Source organism: Homarus americanus, unplaced genomic scaffold (genome assembly GCF_018991925.1).
Source record: "Homarus americanus isolate GMGI-L3 unplaced genomic scaffold, GMGI_Hamer_2.0 scaffold50377, whole genome shotgun sequence".
NCBI lineage: Eukaryota > Metazoa > Arthropoda > Malacostraca > Decapoda > Nephropidae > Homarus > Homarus americanus.
Genome location: NW_024713496.1, coordinates 33,855 through 53,280, shown reverse-complemented (window position 1 = coordinate 53,280; position 19,426 = coordinate 33,855).

The following is a 19,426-nucleotide window of genomic DNA, read 5'->3' as shown; positions in this document are numbered from 1 at the left end:
ATTGATTCCTTTCACCCACTTAAACACTTCTATCATATCTCCCCTGCCGTCTTTCTAGGAATGCAAGTTTAGTTTCTTTAACCTATCCTGATATAGAAGGTTTCTAAATCGGAATCACTTTCGTCATTCTTCTGCACCGACTCTAGTGAATTTATATCCATTCTATAATAAGGGCACCAGAACTGAACCGCATAATCAAGGTACGGCCTGACTAGCGCAAGATAAAGTTGCAATAAGACCTCGGACTCTTATTACTTACACTTCATAGTGCACCTGACTGTCTCAATGCAATATACAGTATAGTCTCGTTTTACGGTCAATTAAACCCATGGAGGGTCCGCGTACGCGTAACAGCGTAAACGAAATAACAGAGCATATGGGATTAATTGAAATAGAGACTGGGCCAACCCCAGACTACCCTTTTCCGACACAATACGTACGCTGTAGTAAAATAACATCTTAATTTTATGATGGTATGCACACACAGTTTATTTAAGAGAAATATCAATAGTTTTAACCGTTAGTAGAAGAGTTGGCTGGGCACACGGGGATTGGGGTTGGTTCGAGGCACAGGGCAGATTATTGGCCCTTACCTGTATCACTGTATCACTATCCACCACAGAGGCTAGCAGGGCCTCCTTGTCAAACCCTCTAAGTCCATATCCTCTACTATCACTGACTTGGGCTGGCTGTGGTGGGTGGCGGGTGAAGAACTCGTAATGTTTTTGTTGACTGGGCAAGCAAGGCTAAATAGACCAATCACAGCTCATGGGCGGAGGATGCGTGGGTGGAAGGATCGTGGCCCAATCACAGTCCGAAATGTCATCGGCGTCAGCGTGACGTAAGCGACAGCGCGAGCTTGTCCGCGACGCTTCAGCGTAAATTCAGGAATGTACTTGCGTAACTAATAATTGGCGCGCCTGGACAGGTGCGGCGTAAATGACCAACTGCGTATAAAAATCTGCTAAACTGAGACTTACTGTACTGTATAATACAGTACTTATGCGATTCTGCTCATGAATAATTGCATGATATGGGCTCACACTTTCAACTTTATTGTGTATGAAAATATATCAAACAATATATACTGTAGTTGATTACTGTATTTCAACTTGTCAAAAGTCCTTTGTGCATAAAGGTAGTTTCTGGGACCTAATTTTATCTTTATTTTGCAAAGATTACACATACAGTACCTGGTTATTTGTGGAAAGGTTGGATTTGTTTAAATACTTGTAGTTTGGGTTGGGTTAGATTATGTAAATTTTGGTCAGTTTAGGTTTGGTTCATAAGGTGGGTTGTCATATGAGACCCCAGACACTAGTCATATAATAAGCTAATACAAAGTAAGGGCTTTGAAATTTTATAAACTGTGATACAGTTTGGCTACAGTACAGTAGTATAAATGCACTAATACCTTAGTCACTACAGTGAATTTTTAGTAGCATATTTAAAAAAAATAAAAGACAATACATAAAACATGTACAAACAGTACAGTAATGTATATAAAAAATCCTCTTAAATTTTTACATCAACACTACCAAGAAATGGCCAACTATCTTTTCCATTAATGTGTTTGCAGTACTGTACTGTATTGTACTATTGTAAAATTTATACATTACGAACAGTAAAATATTAATTACAGTGGTCCTGGGTTAATGAACACAATCCGTTCAGAAGGTCGTTAGTTAACGAAAGAATAACGAAACCATTCTTTCAATGGGTTTTGGGCAATGGTTCCACTCACCGAAATTGCCTAAATTCAACAAAAATGGTAGAAAAGTTCACTTACTTTGAGGTGTGTGTGTATGTAGAAGGCTCCTGGATGATGATGATGGGAATTAGAATGGGGTGGAGGAAAGGAAGAAGAGAGGCATTGGGGTGGAAGAGAAGTCACCCCTGGCACCATTTCACCATAAATTTTAGTTCTCTTGGTGTATTCAAGATTATTTTTTAAATCAACACTGCACTGCATTATATATTGTCAATATGTAAAATATATTTCAAATGACCAATAATTTGCTTGGAAACACAGAAAAAAGCGTTTAGTTGAAGAGAGTCTCAAGCAAGATGTTACCTCCAGTGAAAACAGAGAGACTAACGCCTGTTTGCTGTGTTAGAGGCTGGATGCCCGCATTAAACTAGTCACTTTACCTTCAATTATGTTCAATAATTGTTAAAATTATTGAATAGTATAAACTTCTTGATATAAACTGAAATAGTAAGAATTTAAGCCCTAGAGCCAATTTATGTATTGGCTGACTAATATACAGCTGGTTGACCAGCCAGTGCAGCGAAACATGTTGAGGTGGCTTCGTAAAAATTAGTTAACGAATTTAAGAATCTTATGGGAGGCAGTTAGTTAACCGAAATTTCATTAACCGGCGTTTGTTAACCGAGGACCACTGTATCGAGTTCCAAATATCAATGTCCTATGTCAACTGGAAGATGGACTGACAAACAGACCCAGTAATGTGCAGTACTATAGTAAACATGTGCATACTGTACAGTATTACTTGTAGTAAACATGTGTGTACTGTACAGTATTAGTAAAACAGGTTCAGAGAGCCTCTTTAGGGTGTCTGAGCATCAAAGTGTACTGTAGTACTGTATAGATAAAACTGGGTTCAAAATTTTCTAATCATGTTAACATCAGTACTGTACCGTAATACAAAATGACCATCTGTCATCAGAAGTTTCCTCACTAAATATACCAATGGTAATCAGGCCCTAGTATAGTACTTCTGAAGTCCAGCATTAATACAGTACTGGACAATATAAAGACAAAGTAAATACTGTACAGTACTGGACAATATAAAGACAATGTAAATACTATACAGTACTGAACAATATAAATACAGTACTGTACCAGTAAAGTCATAATACTGAGCCCACTTCATTAACAAATACAGGTACTGTAGCTCCTCCCCAACTTCGACAGGGTTAGGGACCCAAATCCAGTTTGTAAGTCGAAAATGCTTAAATAATACAGAGAATCTAAAATGGATGTCTCTTTCTTCTCAGCACCACAAAACTCTCACTTTTAAGCTTGAGTCACTTTAAAGTGAATTACAAATGGAAATTTTGTCTGTACTGGCGTAATTTTAAAAATTTTTAGTGCGACAGAGGCAGTTCATGAGGGTGGTCGTAAGTTGAGTAGGTCCTAAGTCAGGAGGAGCTGTATATGAGTCTACTACAGGTACTAAGACATCTATTACAGTACACCTGTACTGCCCAGTATTACAAACAACAATACATACAACTATCACCACCACTTTCCTACCATTAAAATTTCTGTACAATTAAACATCCAAGATTTCAACTTCACTTAATTTTTACCTGGGTATACTAGTACAATACAGTACCCTGTATGGTATAAAATACAGTAAAATAAAAAACTCACAGGGTAGCATGTAAATCTGTTCAGGAGTATCCAACCATTAAATGTTAGTCATACAATCAATTCTGTATCATAAATTTTAGGCATCCCAGCTTATTTTACCTTGTGATTACTCCAGTCCTTCGGTACCATTAAGGGTTTAATCTCGGGTAATATAAGATGGAGGGGATTACTCTTCACAACATCCCCAATTCCAATGACCTGTATACTGTACTCTATGTAGCTAAAGATTACAATGCTGGTTTCACATATTCTTAGCATCTTCACTCATCCTGTCTAGCTACTTGTAATACAGTACAGTAGTCTTGCAATTTTCTCAAATTTCACCTATATGGGACCACTCAGTCTCACACACCCTGATAGAGAAGCAGTCTCTCAACAACTGATCCCGACCACAGTTGACAAGGCAAGTTCTGTTATACCACCCAGTCATACAGTACAGCATGTGGGCAATTCAGATACCTAAAAGACAAGTTAACAATAACAAGATACAAAACAACAATAGCTACCATAACTATCCTGCAATACTGGATACATAATTCAACAACCTACATCAATACAGTATGGTACCTTCGGCGCTGCCTAGATAAGTTTTGGGAGAACTGGCCAATTGCGGTCGACTATAGTGCAAGTATCGTCGGAGACAGGTGCCAGTCTGGGAGTGTTGACAGGGCCATAGTGGCACTTGCCCGAGTCTAACATGCCTAACTAGACCTAGTAAGCAAACCTGTAATTCAAATATAAACCGACATCTCAGAAGTAGCCAACATAATTAAACAACAGCCAATATAACTAAACAGTAACCAATATAATTAAACAGTAGCCAATATAATCAAACAATAGCCAATATAATCAAACAATAGCTAACATAATTAAACAGTAGCTAATATAATTAAACAATAGCCAATATAACTATACAGTAGCCAATATAATCAAACAATAGCCTACATAATTAAACAACAGCCAATATAATTAAACAGTAACCAATATAATCAAACAATAGCTAACATAATTAAACAATTGCCAATATAATTAAACAGTAAACTAAACAGTAACCAATATAATTAAACAGTAAACTAAACAGTAAATCAATATAATTAAACAGTAGCCAATATAATTAAACAGTAGTCAATATAATTAAACAGTAGCCAATATAATTAAACAATAGCCAATATAACTAAACAGGAACCAATATAACTAAACAGGAACCATTATAATTAAACAGTAACCAATGTAACTAAACAACAGCCTAATGAACTAAACAACAGCCAATATAATTAAACAATTGCCCAAACTAAACAATAAAGGACAATGTAACAACAGTAGACCAACAGTATCATGCAATTCTACAATTGCCGACACAATAAACAAGATACTGAAACAACAGTACAGTGTAGAGAGTAGTTCAACAAATTCTGCAATAACATACAATTCAACAACAGCCACATGACATATCTGCAACACCTTCAATTAGCGTAACCCAAAGGATGATTACCGTAAGTAATATTTCTGTTAACTGTCCTCTCCAATATTGCACTGTACCCAGATCTGTGAACGAGTTTCCGACGTGAAAATCAGCCTATTTTCTGTAAATTTTCAAGAAAACTTCTGGAAAGTCTCCAGTTTCATCCAGTAGCTGTAATATAGTGCTGTACAGTACTGTACAGTGATATCTCCGTTAGCGAACAATTGATAAAAAGCACTTCGAATGAGACTTTTTTCAAAGCCGGAAAAAATCCTCATCCCCAAAAATTTCCGGTATTGGGAAATTTTCTGAATTTTCGAAAAATGTGCCCTTGGAATATCGTTCCCAAGCCGAATTTTCTGGAAAATTACGACTTTAGGAAAGATTTTCATAAAATTTCAATTCCAGCTATCGGAGAGTTCGGTTTGAGGGATCTGCTACGAGATATTCCATTTAAATTTCATTTAAAACAATTAAATTATGGTGTCTGCACCTTCAACACTTTGGTGAACTGACAAAACCCAATTTGAAGTACTGTACTGTACTGTATTGTATTGACATCTGATTTTAGCAGGAATATACCAGCGAGTCATGTATCGACTGCATTCAAACTCCCGCAGTACTTGAGTGCTTGTTTGTTACAATCAAACAGCAATCACTTTGCCCCAGTGTACAGTATTATCCTCTTAAATAGCAGATAATACTTTAATGAAACACTCCAGGAATCATAACTTTTGCTCATGAAGAACGTCATGTTTTTTGGAGTCCGTATTCAACTTTCACTCATCACTTCTCTAGTACTGTACAGAGTATCATAATTTACTGAAGGTTAAGAGGAGTTGTCATATTGTTCGTTTATTCCAACAGGATCATTTAGAATGAACATCTGATCAGAATAAAAAGGGAAAAATCTCACTAAATATACTGTAGGAATGACAGTCGTACTGGCAGACTGTGTTGCTAAGGTTAGGTTTGGTTAGCCAGAATGAAGGCCATCTTAGTAACTATATTTTTTAGTCTGCCAACCCATGCACATTAGGCTGCTGTACCTTTTTCTGCACAAAAATTATGCAGTGGTCATTTGTCTGACATTTATTCTGTTCAAACCTAACCTAACATAAATAACATGTTTGCAAGTTAATTCAGTTACCTTGGCCAACAGCCTGACCACTCAGAATGAATGTTGGACAATTAGCAGAAGGAAAGGTCCGTGGGTGACAGACAAATAACTACTCCAAAAATTCATGTGAACTTATGATAAAGTATACAAAACACTGCAGTCATGTCAACAATGTTGCCTGTAGGACACTACAGATAATAAACCATTATGACAGCATGCAACACTAACCACTGACATTATTGGGTAAGGTTTGATTGGTCATGTCTGTAGTCAATAATGGTTGAGCCACACATCTTCCTGAGAAAAATAATATGACCACTTTGTTGGGTTGGCTACCAATGAGGATGTTTGAGGTACAACAGTAAAGTATGTTGCCTCTGCTACAGCGACCCAGGTTCAATCCCAGGAAGGACCCTCAGGCGTCCAACGAATTACCCAAAAGTATATTAAATCAGGGTAAAATTTAATCGAATATATGTTTTACATCAATAAAACATGGTTAAAAATTTTTAATTGAAATGTAGTCAAAATAATGAAATAATAAACAGCGAAAATGCAATTCCAAAGAGTCACCAATCCAAAATGGAGATATAATTACCTATGTTTCTGTTACTTTGGGGTATTTACAGCTATAGGATTTACTTTTCGTTAGGTTAGTTAGCAAAGTGCATCACGATGGATCTGAGTTATCTCCCTTATTCACGAACTCTTTGAATTTAGCGTTCGCCAATACTGAAAGTTTTTGCTGTTTATTATTCATCTTACAAATTATTTTTACAAATTACACTTTGAAATCAATGAACAGCCCATCAGGCTCTATGTCTAAAGTTGTATGTGATATTAAAAGGAATGTGATAACTGCCAATGAGAACAACTTTCATTGTCAATTGTGTGGATTCCGTCCCATGTTGATCAGGTATCATGACCGTGCTGATAGACTGGCCAATGAGGCATGTAAGAAAGAAAATGTTGACGCGACCTTGGCCTGTCAATGCTGTAATTAAAAATATTCAAGTCAGAATCATGAACTCTGATCTAGAAGAAGTGAAATGCAGAGACCCGACAGTTGTAGCATTAGTAAATATGACAAATTTTGTGACAGAGAGTACCAGTATGGCCAGCATAAGGACAGAACCAGACAATGTGATGTGATCATTGGCCAGAATTAGGCTAGGATACAGACACATCTGGCAAGTTAGTAGCTGTACCCATACGGGAACACTCAGCATGTAAACTTTGTGATAAACCTTTAAAGCATACACTTGAACACTATATTATTGAATGTGACACTGTCAAAGACTTCAAGCCACCTGGCTTATTGTATCTTGAACTATGTAATTACTTCATTTAAATCAGGGGTGCTTGAGGACATTCTTGCTGTTTATCCCAAATTTGTGGCCCACACTGATTAGTCTTCAATTAGAATATGACTCAATGTATGTGATCCACTGACCTATATATACTGCTAATGAATATGATGTATTTCCTTCTTTGTGTGCGAATCTCTGTCCTGCATAGCAGTTAACAGTGGCATTACCCACATGAATCTGACTGGCGTATATGTATGTATGTGTGTATATAATAATAATAATAATTAACGGTTTATTGAAGGGCTTAGCAGCGAAGGCTGAAAATATACAGTTACATATTTGGGGAATGGGTTTCGAATTATAAATAATATACTGTACAAATAAATAAGTGATACAAATAAGATATATAATAACTAGATGGGAAAAGCTTAAACTACAGTGCATTTCAACATAGTGACAGTGCAAGGGAGTGTATATGCATTGTATGTGTGCATATGTGTATATATAGTGTCAATGAATATGATGCATTCTTTGTATGAACCTCCGTCCTGTATCAGTGAAGATTGACATTACCCACATGAATCTGACCGGCGTTTTATGTATGTATGTATGTATGTATGTGTGTATATGTGTGTATATGTGTGTATGTGTGCATGTGTGTATATATATATGGTACATGTATATGTATATATGTATGTATGTGTGTGTACATATATGTATATGTACTGTCAAGGAATATGATGCATCTCTTTGTGTATGAACCTCTGTCCTGCATGGCAGTGAAGTGATACCACCCTCAGTGTCAAGACCTGACTGAATTACTCCAGAATAGGCAAACTGTACTACAAGCTTTGCCAATAAATTTGTTATACTAACTAAACTAAAAATATTATTGGACATGTTTTGTGTATGTATAACAGATATTAGATTAAATTTTACCCTGATTTAATATACTTTTGGGTACTTTTGGGTAATTGTTGGACCCCCTTCAGGGTGTTGTCCAGTGAACCTACCAAATATGCAGGAGTTGTCTCTGGTTCCTCCTGCTAAACCTATGACTAATAAACTTGCAGGAGCTATAGGAGAGGTTAAAATATACTAAGTTTTGTACCCCTAGTAAAAAATAGGTAGATTTCTTGAAGCTCCGTTCACTTGTAACAAGTTAAATATATTTTCTAGTTATTTGTTTTTTGCTGAGACTGAATATGACCTTCCTCTTTTGGCGGAAATTAGCGGGTTTTTAGCAATTTCTTTTTCGTTTGACGTTTCCAGAAAAAAAGTGCCTTAGCGACTAACAAATACCGTACACAATAAAACACTAGAAAAACAATAACCAAACCTAACCTGACTTAACTGACTCACAATATGTTGGAATCCTATTTCTTACCTTATTGGCCTGGTTCTTGTTACGTCGTTGCATTCTGGGATTCTTACACTACATACATCGTTGGTCTTTGCGATATTTACATTCAGTCTTGCTCTTAGTACACTTTACTAAGGTTGGAAGAACACCATGTGATCGTAAAATGCTATAGTTTCTCGTTATTTTTTCCCAAAACTCTAATTAGCTCCATATACTTTAAGTGACACACATCGCACACTTCCATGGTTGGAACTGAAATTGAATTTCAAATATGAGACCCAAAATAAAACTCTAATTTTGATTGGGCAAATATACTCTGAATTAGCAAAATACTTTTGATTGGCCGCGTGACATGTACAGTGCATACTGCGTCATGATTTATGAAGGAGACGCGAAGACTGCGCAGTGTTAGGCAAGAGCGAGCGATAAATAGGCGGCGTTAATGGAAGAAAATAGAAAAAATTTTGGAAAAGCCTCGTTATTATACATTTCCGCGATGTGTAATGGATGAAAATATCTTATAATTAGACGTCTTATTCGAATATGATAATAAAATTAGTGGTAGGAATGAACGGAGCTACAAGAAAATAATACCAAAAAATATATACATAAAATTGTCAATATTTCACAATCCTTCTCTTTTCCTTTGACTGGACTCCATTCTGATCATTAATAAAATATACAAAATCATCAAAATAATGAAATACAGTAGTGTCGACCCTGTAGCCCACGACCAGGTAATGTTTAAATCCCACCTCACCAACCACTACACCTACTACAACAACATTCAAAATACGTGTTATAAGACTTTGGAAAGACACTTGGCATTACGTTCAGAAAGACACTTGGCATTAAGTTCAAGGTTAAGTTTACTGGGTACGAGTTCTACTGTACATAGACGCCTCCTTAATTACCTAGTAACAATTCCACCAAGCATATTACCCAATAATTCATGTCTAATATAACAGCCATATATATGTAAATCACACTAACTCAGGATATTTAGCATGGCATTATGGTATATAAGTTGTTAAACAAGTTTACTCCTGGCACAGTCGAGGGTCACCAATGGGCTCTTGGTAACACACCCGCCATTTATTTCTCTCAGTAACTCAACACTATTATGACAGGCATGCATATATCATTCAATAAAACCTAAGACCGTGAATGATAAACCATGACAAGTTAATATTACAAGTAATTATTTATAAGAACGTATTTTACTCACATTGCCAATATGACGTTACCTTGCCTAGCGTCCGGGTGACTGGTGGTCTCTGGTGGTCCTGGAACAGTTTGACTTCACCAAAACCTTTATTATTTGTCTATAATAAACGGTTATTATTATTATTAAACTTATTTTCATTATTATTATTACATTTATTTGTATTATTGTTATTATTATCGAATTAAACCTATTACAGAGTCAATATTTATGCACAGTTGCCATGTATTCTAATGGTCATTATTATTATTGTTATTTTAGCAGAATTTTGTGACTTTACAAATTATTAATATTATAATAGTTTATTTAGATAATGCTGATTTAACCAGTATAATTATAAAGAACTATTATTAATGATGAATTAATATATATTTAATTAAACTGAGAACTTTATAAATATACTTCACTTGTTGAACCTAAAATACTTTTGTTGATTGTTTCAGTTATCATACGTCAATAATATATTATATTAAATTATAGTGGTGAACTATATGAAATGCAGTATAATTAGATGATTAGTATAATTAGTATACTGTAATATATCCAGTACATAGCAGCACATAGAAGAATTAGTTGAATTGTTACTTAAAGTCACTGACTGCAGTCCCACAATGTTCTCACGCTGAATAAATTTTAATTCATCAAATCATAATAGTTTCACTACTTGTGCCTTATTATATGACAGCACATAATTGGTTACATAGGATAAACCTTTGATAATGTTATATAGCTTATGGCATGGCATTAGTCTCATGCTTACAAGCTTATTGTTCACGATCCAAAAAACTGTGAGGAAAACTTATTTGGGGTGAGTATGAACTCTTGGAACAGCCTGCCAGAGAGTGTTGGTGATGCTGCACCGAGTGGGGATGCTAACAGCATGCGTTATCGACCGCCCAAGTGGCTAACAGAGAGGCGATCAGAGAAAGAGGAATATGTTATGATTATTATCACTGTATCACCACGTGTCCCCTGATGACACAGTCTGCATGACATTACCATCGGGGTGGATATTCTACTTATATGACATAATGACACCTTGTTATATTACAGACTCAGGGTGGATGCCATCAATTGTGGTCTTTGGAAGTTTAGTACACAGTGCCTTCCTGGTGTCACTTCAGCACTGTACTCAACGCCTTTGGAATTTTTTATTTAGTTAACACAATTAATTCGGCCACTTTATAATAACTGTTAAATACGTGTATATAGAGGACCTTTATCATCACTCATCAGCCAAGGGATACCGCACGGCTGTTGAATGATAAATATGTACAGTAGTACAGTATCGGTTAGTCATTCACAACTCCAGAGGCTGACCCAAGTACCCCGTGTAAGAATGATCCATCTACGGTTCCCAAAGGTTAATATGCTGAATTTTCTCCGTAACTGATGATGCAAGAAATGATTCTACTGTCTAATTTAAACTAAAATATAAAAAGTATTGCCTAAATATCATAACTTGCAGGATTACATTATCTTGATACCTGCACTAAACTGAGTTTGGACCAAAATTAAGTTTTTTTTTTTTTTGTGTGAACTGAAATCTTGGTCTCTTAACGGTACAATGGGAAATTATGCAAAGATTCTCAATGTTAATTTTTCATTAACTGTTAAAGAACTTTTCTTGTCATGGAAAAAAAAAATTATATTATTTTATTACATTATTTTTTGCTGTATTTAATAGGTACTGTACATTCTCACACCTTCAGTTACATTTTTTTATCGTACAGTACAAACATACGTGAAGAAGTAAATCAAACAAATAAATTATTGGGTCTTATAAGAAGGTCGTTCAGACATCTAGACGGTCCTTCCTCGTAACGATCTTCAATAGTGAAGTGTTTCCCATCTGGAGTACTGTCACCCGTCTGGTCCCCGAGATATGCTAGGGACTGTCAGTTGGTTGAAAATGTTCAAGGAGGCCACCAGACTGGTGCCTGCCCTTCTCAGGGCACTACTCAGTCGAGTGTCCTTACTTGTTGCTGGCGGACGCTCGCCCCTGAGGTCACAGCTCAAGATTGAAGAAGCCGCAAGTCCAGAAAACTGTGAGGAACAAACTTTTCGAGGTGAGTTGTGAACTCTTGGAACAATCTACCAGAAAGTGTTGTGACGGCACTGAGTGTGAGCTCTTTCAAGACAAGACTTGACCAACACTGGAGCAGGTTCAGGTACATTCAGGGCCGGTGCATGCCCAGTACTTGCCAACAGTCGTGTACAGAGACGTGACCGATCCTTGAAGCGGCGAACAGGCCGATCAGTGCAGTGAAGAGGATAAAAGGTGAATCTACACCTTTACTTAACCAACCCAGCCTAGGCAAACCCAACCTAACCTAACAATCCAATCTAAGAAAACCTAACTTAACTAACAAAACTCGACTCAATTTAACCAAACCTATCCCAACAAAAACCTTGGCAGTGATCTTTATGTAATTCCTCAGCGTGTACTGAAAACACAAGTACCTGATGCCTTAGAACCGGATAATTCTTGTTCTGTTGGTCCTTATCACAATGTCCACTTAAACTTATAGATAAAGAACTGTGATGGTATGAATTGTAGCCACGCCAGCTTACTTCATAACACTTATCGAGACGTGAGACACAGCACAACATCGGGGTCAACATGCTTCCCAGATGGGCGCTGTAAATGCTTCTGTGCTTCACCTTGCACAGGATGTAAGGGGTGCCCAATAAACTGTGTTAATGTACACCACGAGGATGCCGGAAAAACCAGCGTTTTAAAGTGAGACAGATTGTACAAGTATGGAAACACAGAAGAAGGCAGTTTACCTGTGTGAGGAAGAAGAAGGATGTTGTAGAGCATACTCTCCCCTACAACTGCCGATTTGTCCGCTGACCAGCCAACCGGCCGAGTTCCTCAGACCAAGCCTCGTTTTCGGACTGCTGTGATTGATTGACCAGTTACCGCCTTTCACCTCAGCCAATCAGCAGCGCCGCTCACTTCCATCAGAATCGTATAAATAACCCCAGCCTCGCCGTGAAGAGCATCACTTCGGTCACAGGAAGGCCTTCGCAGGCCACACAGACACTCTATTGAAGATGTAGTGGGACCACCTCCAATCCTATCGGTCTGGCTGCTCCAGGAGCTCCAGCCGGAACCTGGGCCGCCTATAGGCAAAGGCCCGTGTCGGACTCGGACGGACAATCTTAACAACACAACAACAACCGTGAAGAGGACTTCGGTCACGGAAGGCCGTGAATACCAGACACACTAGACAAGATGCTCTCCATAGTGGGACCACCTCAATCTAACTCCGGTCTGGCTGCTCCAGGAGCTCCAGCCGGAACCATAGCAGACGCCTATAGGCAAAGGCCCGTGTCGGATCTCGGACGGACAATCTTAACAACACAACAACAACCGTGAGAGGATTTTTACTCAACGCTCTCAAACAGAAGACCAACTCTCAACAAGCTCCTCACCACACAGCAACTCCCTAGCACTGCATTGTACATATAATATATATATATATAGAAAACGCCATAGTGAGTCTCCCTTCTCACCTTCATTCTTAGTTGCAAGATCTACATGTGGCATATGTATGTATGTGAACCTAACAAAATTTGACAACTGGACATCGATACACAACAATGTACTGTAACGGGTTATTCTAGTGTGACCGACATCCACAGAGAAAATGGTGGGCACCGCGGGCAAGACGTGTGTTCACGAGCCTGGCCTTGCGGTAGTCTGGGTTGTCAAATCACCGAACATTGCCCGTTAAAGTATCGGTAAAGAGAGAGTGAAGCAACATTGCGGCAAAAAAAGGGAAGAAAGATTGGGACTAAAGGAGGAGAGTTAATAAGACAAAATGCCTTTGATTCCACCCTATCTAACAGTTGGACAGAAGAAGACCCAGATATGAGAGCAGCACTCCAAGTTAGGGCGCATGAATCCCTTAATGCTTGAAGCAGATCAGTGAATAAACCAGGTCTTATCTAGACACATTATACACTAGTGATATCACAAGCTTCAACTGCAACCACAATGCATAAATTATCACAACCTGTACTCAAATGTACTAAGTTAATAACTAAAATGTTTATGTTTAGTGCAAACTATGGGATGTTTATACTCAAATTAATTGCCATACAGAATTCCAGCAATGCAAGTTACAGTATATTCTGCTAAGTCAGTGACATTTTATAAGGAAAAACTTAAACTCCGTCTTTTTATAATCTTGCGTCCATGCCACTCCACTGATAACTATACCCAGTAATCTCCTCCTGGCTGTCAACACCCATCTCCCCTCCCTTCCACCCAGCCAAACAGAGGTAGATGGTGTGGGTGATAACAATTACTGGGATGAAGATGATTTTCGGCGGTTTTATCTTATAAAATGTCAGACTTGACTGGCAGAATATAATTTGCATTGCTGGAATTCTTGCAAGATGGCAATTAATTTGAGTATAAGTATCCATAGTTGCACTAAACATAAATATTTTAGTTATTAACTTCGTACATTTGAGTCCAGTGGTCTGGATATTATGGCATTGAATGTTAGAGTATTTCAAATAAATTCTTTTAGTTCTGTACATAGACTGGTGGTGGAGGGATGGAGAACCTTAGGGAAGAAACTGACCACTCATCCCTGCCTGTCATTCTTACTGTAACTGGACAAAATATTGTTTATTTGTTATTTATTAATTAGTAAAGATATGTTACTGTAATAATTTGAACTTATTAATACCAGTACTGTACCCTTCATATACAGTACAGTACAATATTATTTTTACCTTATTACAGCTACTCCCTATGCCCGTTAAAGTACCTGTGAAAGAGAGTGAAGCAACATTGCAGTAAGAAATGGAAGAAAGATTATCAACTGAACGAGAAGGTTAATAAAAGAAATGCCTTTGATTCCACCCTATCTAACAGTTGGACAGAGAGGAGCCATCAGATATGACCCAAGCAGTACTCAAGTTAGGATGAATGAATCCCTTGTGTACTTGAAGCAACTGCTCAGGAGTGAAGTAGCAGTGGCATCTGTACAGCATTCCCAGCTTTGGAAGGCAGCTTTAGCAATGTTGTGGATGTGTGGCTTCCATGACATATTAGAAAATGGTGAGGCCTAGCATATGAATTTTACAATTTGGCAGAATGATTGCATCCTGAAATGTGATTGGTGGGGAATCATCTAATTTGGAAAGTGTAATTGGTAAATACCGAGTTTATTACTATTGGGATGCTGCAAAGAACCGCATTGATAGATGTAATGATATCCGCTATAGAAACAGATCGAGTTTCAGAATTGGGAAGGGAAGATGTGAAGAAGAGTGAAGAGCAGAATCATCAGAACACGAGGGTATTCCGTCCGGTCCATACTCCTTACTGCATCCAACTTGGATAACACGCCAGCAACTCGGTGGAATAATAGGAAAGTGCATAGGTTCAGTAGGAGGAGCAAGGGTAGGAAGGATAGAGTTGGAATTGTCTAAGGTGGAGTTAGAGGAGAATAGGTGCCAAGAAGATTGGCTTTATCAGGGGAGAGTTGGCTATAGAGTTATCAGGTCAGAAGGAAAAGAGGAGTGCAGAAGTTATAACATGTTTTGGTTATGGACCAGAAGGATTTACTAGAAGAAGAGTTAATCAGGACAGCGGTCTTTCTTTTTATAAAATTCCGTGGCCCTAGAAGTAATGAAAGAGGAGTGGGTAATAGGAGGAGAGGTTTCATAACTTGATATGCCTTATCTCTCTCCCCATGCAAGAGAACAGGTGCAATCAAACCATGCTTGTAAAGTGAATGGGAGTAACCGCCGGATGAGCAGAGAGAGGCTGCATGAGTGATTGGCCTAAAAATGTTTTAGTGGAATTGAAAAATCCACTCATCTTGTGTTGATCGGCAAGTTTTGAGTTTCACATGCTTTTTTTTCAACCATTCGTTCTTAGATTGGCGGTTCACGCTGGGCCGCCGCTTTCTTCTTTGCTGAAGGTATCAGCTTTGGTCGAGACTGAGGTTGTTCTGCCAAGTTCAAAGCAGTACATTTGTCATCAACGAGTACATTGATTGCTGGGTCAGTTTCATCAAACCAGTCTTGGTGTATTCTTTTGATCTGGCCGAGGGTCTGCCTTCAGGTTTTGTCGAGTGTCGAGAATACCGTGATTGAGCACTGGGATTTGGGTTTGTTGTCGAGTTGTTTATCAGCCCATGTTCGAGTTCTCTCTTGAAAGCATATGCTACCTGGATCCTCCAGAAGTTTAGTGTTAAAACTCTTTCTGGAGGCTTGTTGCCTTCGCCATTTTGAACTTGAAGTGAATGTGGCTCTGATGAGCCAATGATCAGTGTCACAGTGGTCTGAGCCACGTTATGGCTCAAGTGATGAGGAAATCTCGGCCTCTTTTTCTGACAATGGTGTAACCAATAGATACCAGTGTTTGGATCATGGGTGTTGCCACGAACCCTTGAACTTGACAGCCTGCCTAAACAAGGTGATAGTGAGGTTGTGTGCAGCTCACTTGCTGAGGAGGAGGAGGATGTTGGAACATGTACACCTGCCTAATCCATTTCTCCCCATGATTCCCTGCCATATGTTAGCATCTCTTCCAACTCTGGCATTAAGTCGCCCAGGAGCACAGCCTTATCTCTGGAGATAGAGATTAGCACTTTGTCAAGGTCGGCATAAAGGCCTCCTTGATGTCATCCTCTGCATCCAGTGTTGGCATATACCTCTTCACTCCCTCCTCTCCTCTTCCACCCTCCCCTCCCTTCCACCTCCTCCTCCTCTCTTCCACCTCCTCCTCTTCCACCTCCTCCCTCTTCCACCTCCTCTTCCACCTCTCCTCTTCCACCTCCTCCCTCCTCTTCTTCCACCTCCACCTCTCTTTCTTCCACCTCCTCCTCTTCCACCTCCTCCCTTCCACCCTCTTCCACCTCCTCCACCTCCTCCCTCTCCTTCCCTCTCCTTCCACCTCTCCCCTTTCCCTTCCACCACTTCCTCCTTCCACCTCCTCCCCTCCTTCCACCTCCTCCCCCTCCTTCCACCCCACCCCTCCTCACTATTCTTCTTCCTCCCTTTCCCCACACCTTCTTGCCTCCTTCCACCCCTATCCTTCTCCTTCCACACACCCTCTCCTTCCACCTCCTCTGCTTCTCTCACCTCTATCTGTTTCTCCACCTCTTCTACCCCATCCCTCTCCTTCCACCACATCCTCTCCTTCCACCCTCCCCTCTCTTCCTTCCTGCTCTCTTAACCCTGCCTATTTCCCACCCCCTCCTCTCTACCCCTAACTATTCCTTCCAACCCTCCTCTCCCATTTCTTTTCATTCCTCCCTCTCCTTCCATAGTAAATGAGAAATGTTTTATCATACAAAATGGGAATTTGTTAGAAATTTGGAACTTGTGTAACATATATTATACATGCATATACCTGTAACGTACGGTAATTGAGTTAGCCTGCCACACAGGACTATGATTATGAACATACATATATTTTCCGACTCGCCAGTTTACAAGGACAGTCAAGAAGTACAAACTAATATATTCCCATTTATTTACAATGCTGGTTATAAGAAATATAAAAATGCTTTTAATACAGAAATGCCATTATAATTATTAAATGCATCTACAAGAATGGAAGCAAAATACTAGGACGAAGTAGCGGCATGTTACCATACTTCCAAGTTTTTTTCTCGTCTCCTTACAACATTAGTGGCAGTTATGGCTATTAATAATGCGAGCAATAGTGTTATGCACAGTGTGAGTGAATAATGCAAAATGTAGGACCAATTCTAAAACGCCTTTTATGATAATGTCCTCTTCTGCTGGGGACAAGTAATGTGCCAACCAGGATTATCGTACAGTAATTACAACACAGGATTCTTCATTCAAAATGGCTGGGACTGGTCTTGGGATCACTGACCTTCCTGTTACATCCCCCCCAAGCTGCTGTAAATTACAAGTTTCCCTATAGGCAGAAAGGCCAATGCTTCTTGCATGCTGGCAAGCCAAACAGGTGTGCTATCTTGAAAAATCCACGATCATCCATTCAAACTAGCTTCCACTAACCGCCGAGAGAAAGGGGACAATACCAAAGACAAAAATAGTATCTCGTCATACCAACCAAATAGTATCTTCAAATTGTTTCAAAGTCATGTTATGTTGTATATCTTAAAAAAGTGCTGACTCTGGAATACCTTTACAGTACTGGCATTATACTTCATGGAAATGATCCCCAAAACTTGATACAAACTATACTGCAAGGTAGCAGAAGCTGGAAGAACAACACTATCCTCCAGTTACAAACGAAAGCCAAAAATGACCAGACAAACCACTAAAAAGAAGACTAAAGTCTCTGACCCTACAAACAGAAGTACAATCAAAGACAAAAGTCGTGAAACATTATGAGAGGCCTACCACAAGGCAGAGCACACAAAGTTTATCCCTTCAGCATATGTTTTCACCAAAACTCACAACACGACTGTGATTGAGCGGCATTTAAATCTACAGCCACCTCCTCAAAAGAGACTAATAGGTCATTGTGGATCCCTTTATGCAAATATGTTCCAAAATTAAATATAGATGGCTTAGCACATTTTTCTTCAACAGCTATCCTTATGGTACAGCAATCTAATTGTTCTTGCCCAAACATGGCAATTGCAACATCATGTACAGTATCTTAAAGTAGCTGTCCACATAAGTAATGCAATGTGTATTTATTAGGGTCAGTATACCACAGCTACACATACCAACCCTTCTGTACATAACAGTAGTGATTTGCAACCTATCCTTAAAATAATATATATAAAAAATGCAACAAAATCAGCATAAATGCTGAATATGATTCCTGGTCTATGGTGTTGGTTGTAAATACATCTGGTGTACCATTAATACATACAAGATGATCCATCAGTATGATCTGGGTTAAGATTACAACCAGTATCTTTCACCTGGTATGACCTGATAGTTGATAATACGTGCCTTCTCTGGTGTGAAGGCTGTGGTAAGAAATCGATCACCCTTGGCTTACTCACAAAGTTGGGATACATTCAATATAGCTAGATCTTTTCCTGGAATCCTATTTTAGATCCACCATAGTACTGTATCTTCTACCTCAGGACGAGACCCTCTCATCCAGTAAATGTATCCAACAGGAGGCTGAACTATACATCAGGGAATGTCAGTCACCAAGGGGTATCTTCAGCAGGAGGCAGAGTGAGGTAAGCAAAACAATTGAGCTAGACTGGAGGATGCAGCCATCCAAGATGGCTGACCTGTTAACAACAAGTAACATGCAAGAGTGTCAACTCGACCACCTAGCTCTCATTTGTCTGAGGACAACCTCTGCTTGGTTTGTGGTTTTCTTGAAGGCCCTGCTTGCATGACATAGGTAGAGATAAAAATTAAATCAAACCGCCCTAACCCCAATAATCTTGGTTAGCACATTACTTGGGACACTAGGGGAGGGAGGCACTAAGCCATAAAATTAAATGCCATCCCTAAATGGAAATCGTTATAAAATATACAAAAAATTCTAACATTAAATCAAGCTCTGTTTCTTGGTACAATATAAAGGCAAGTTTAGTAGTC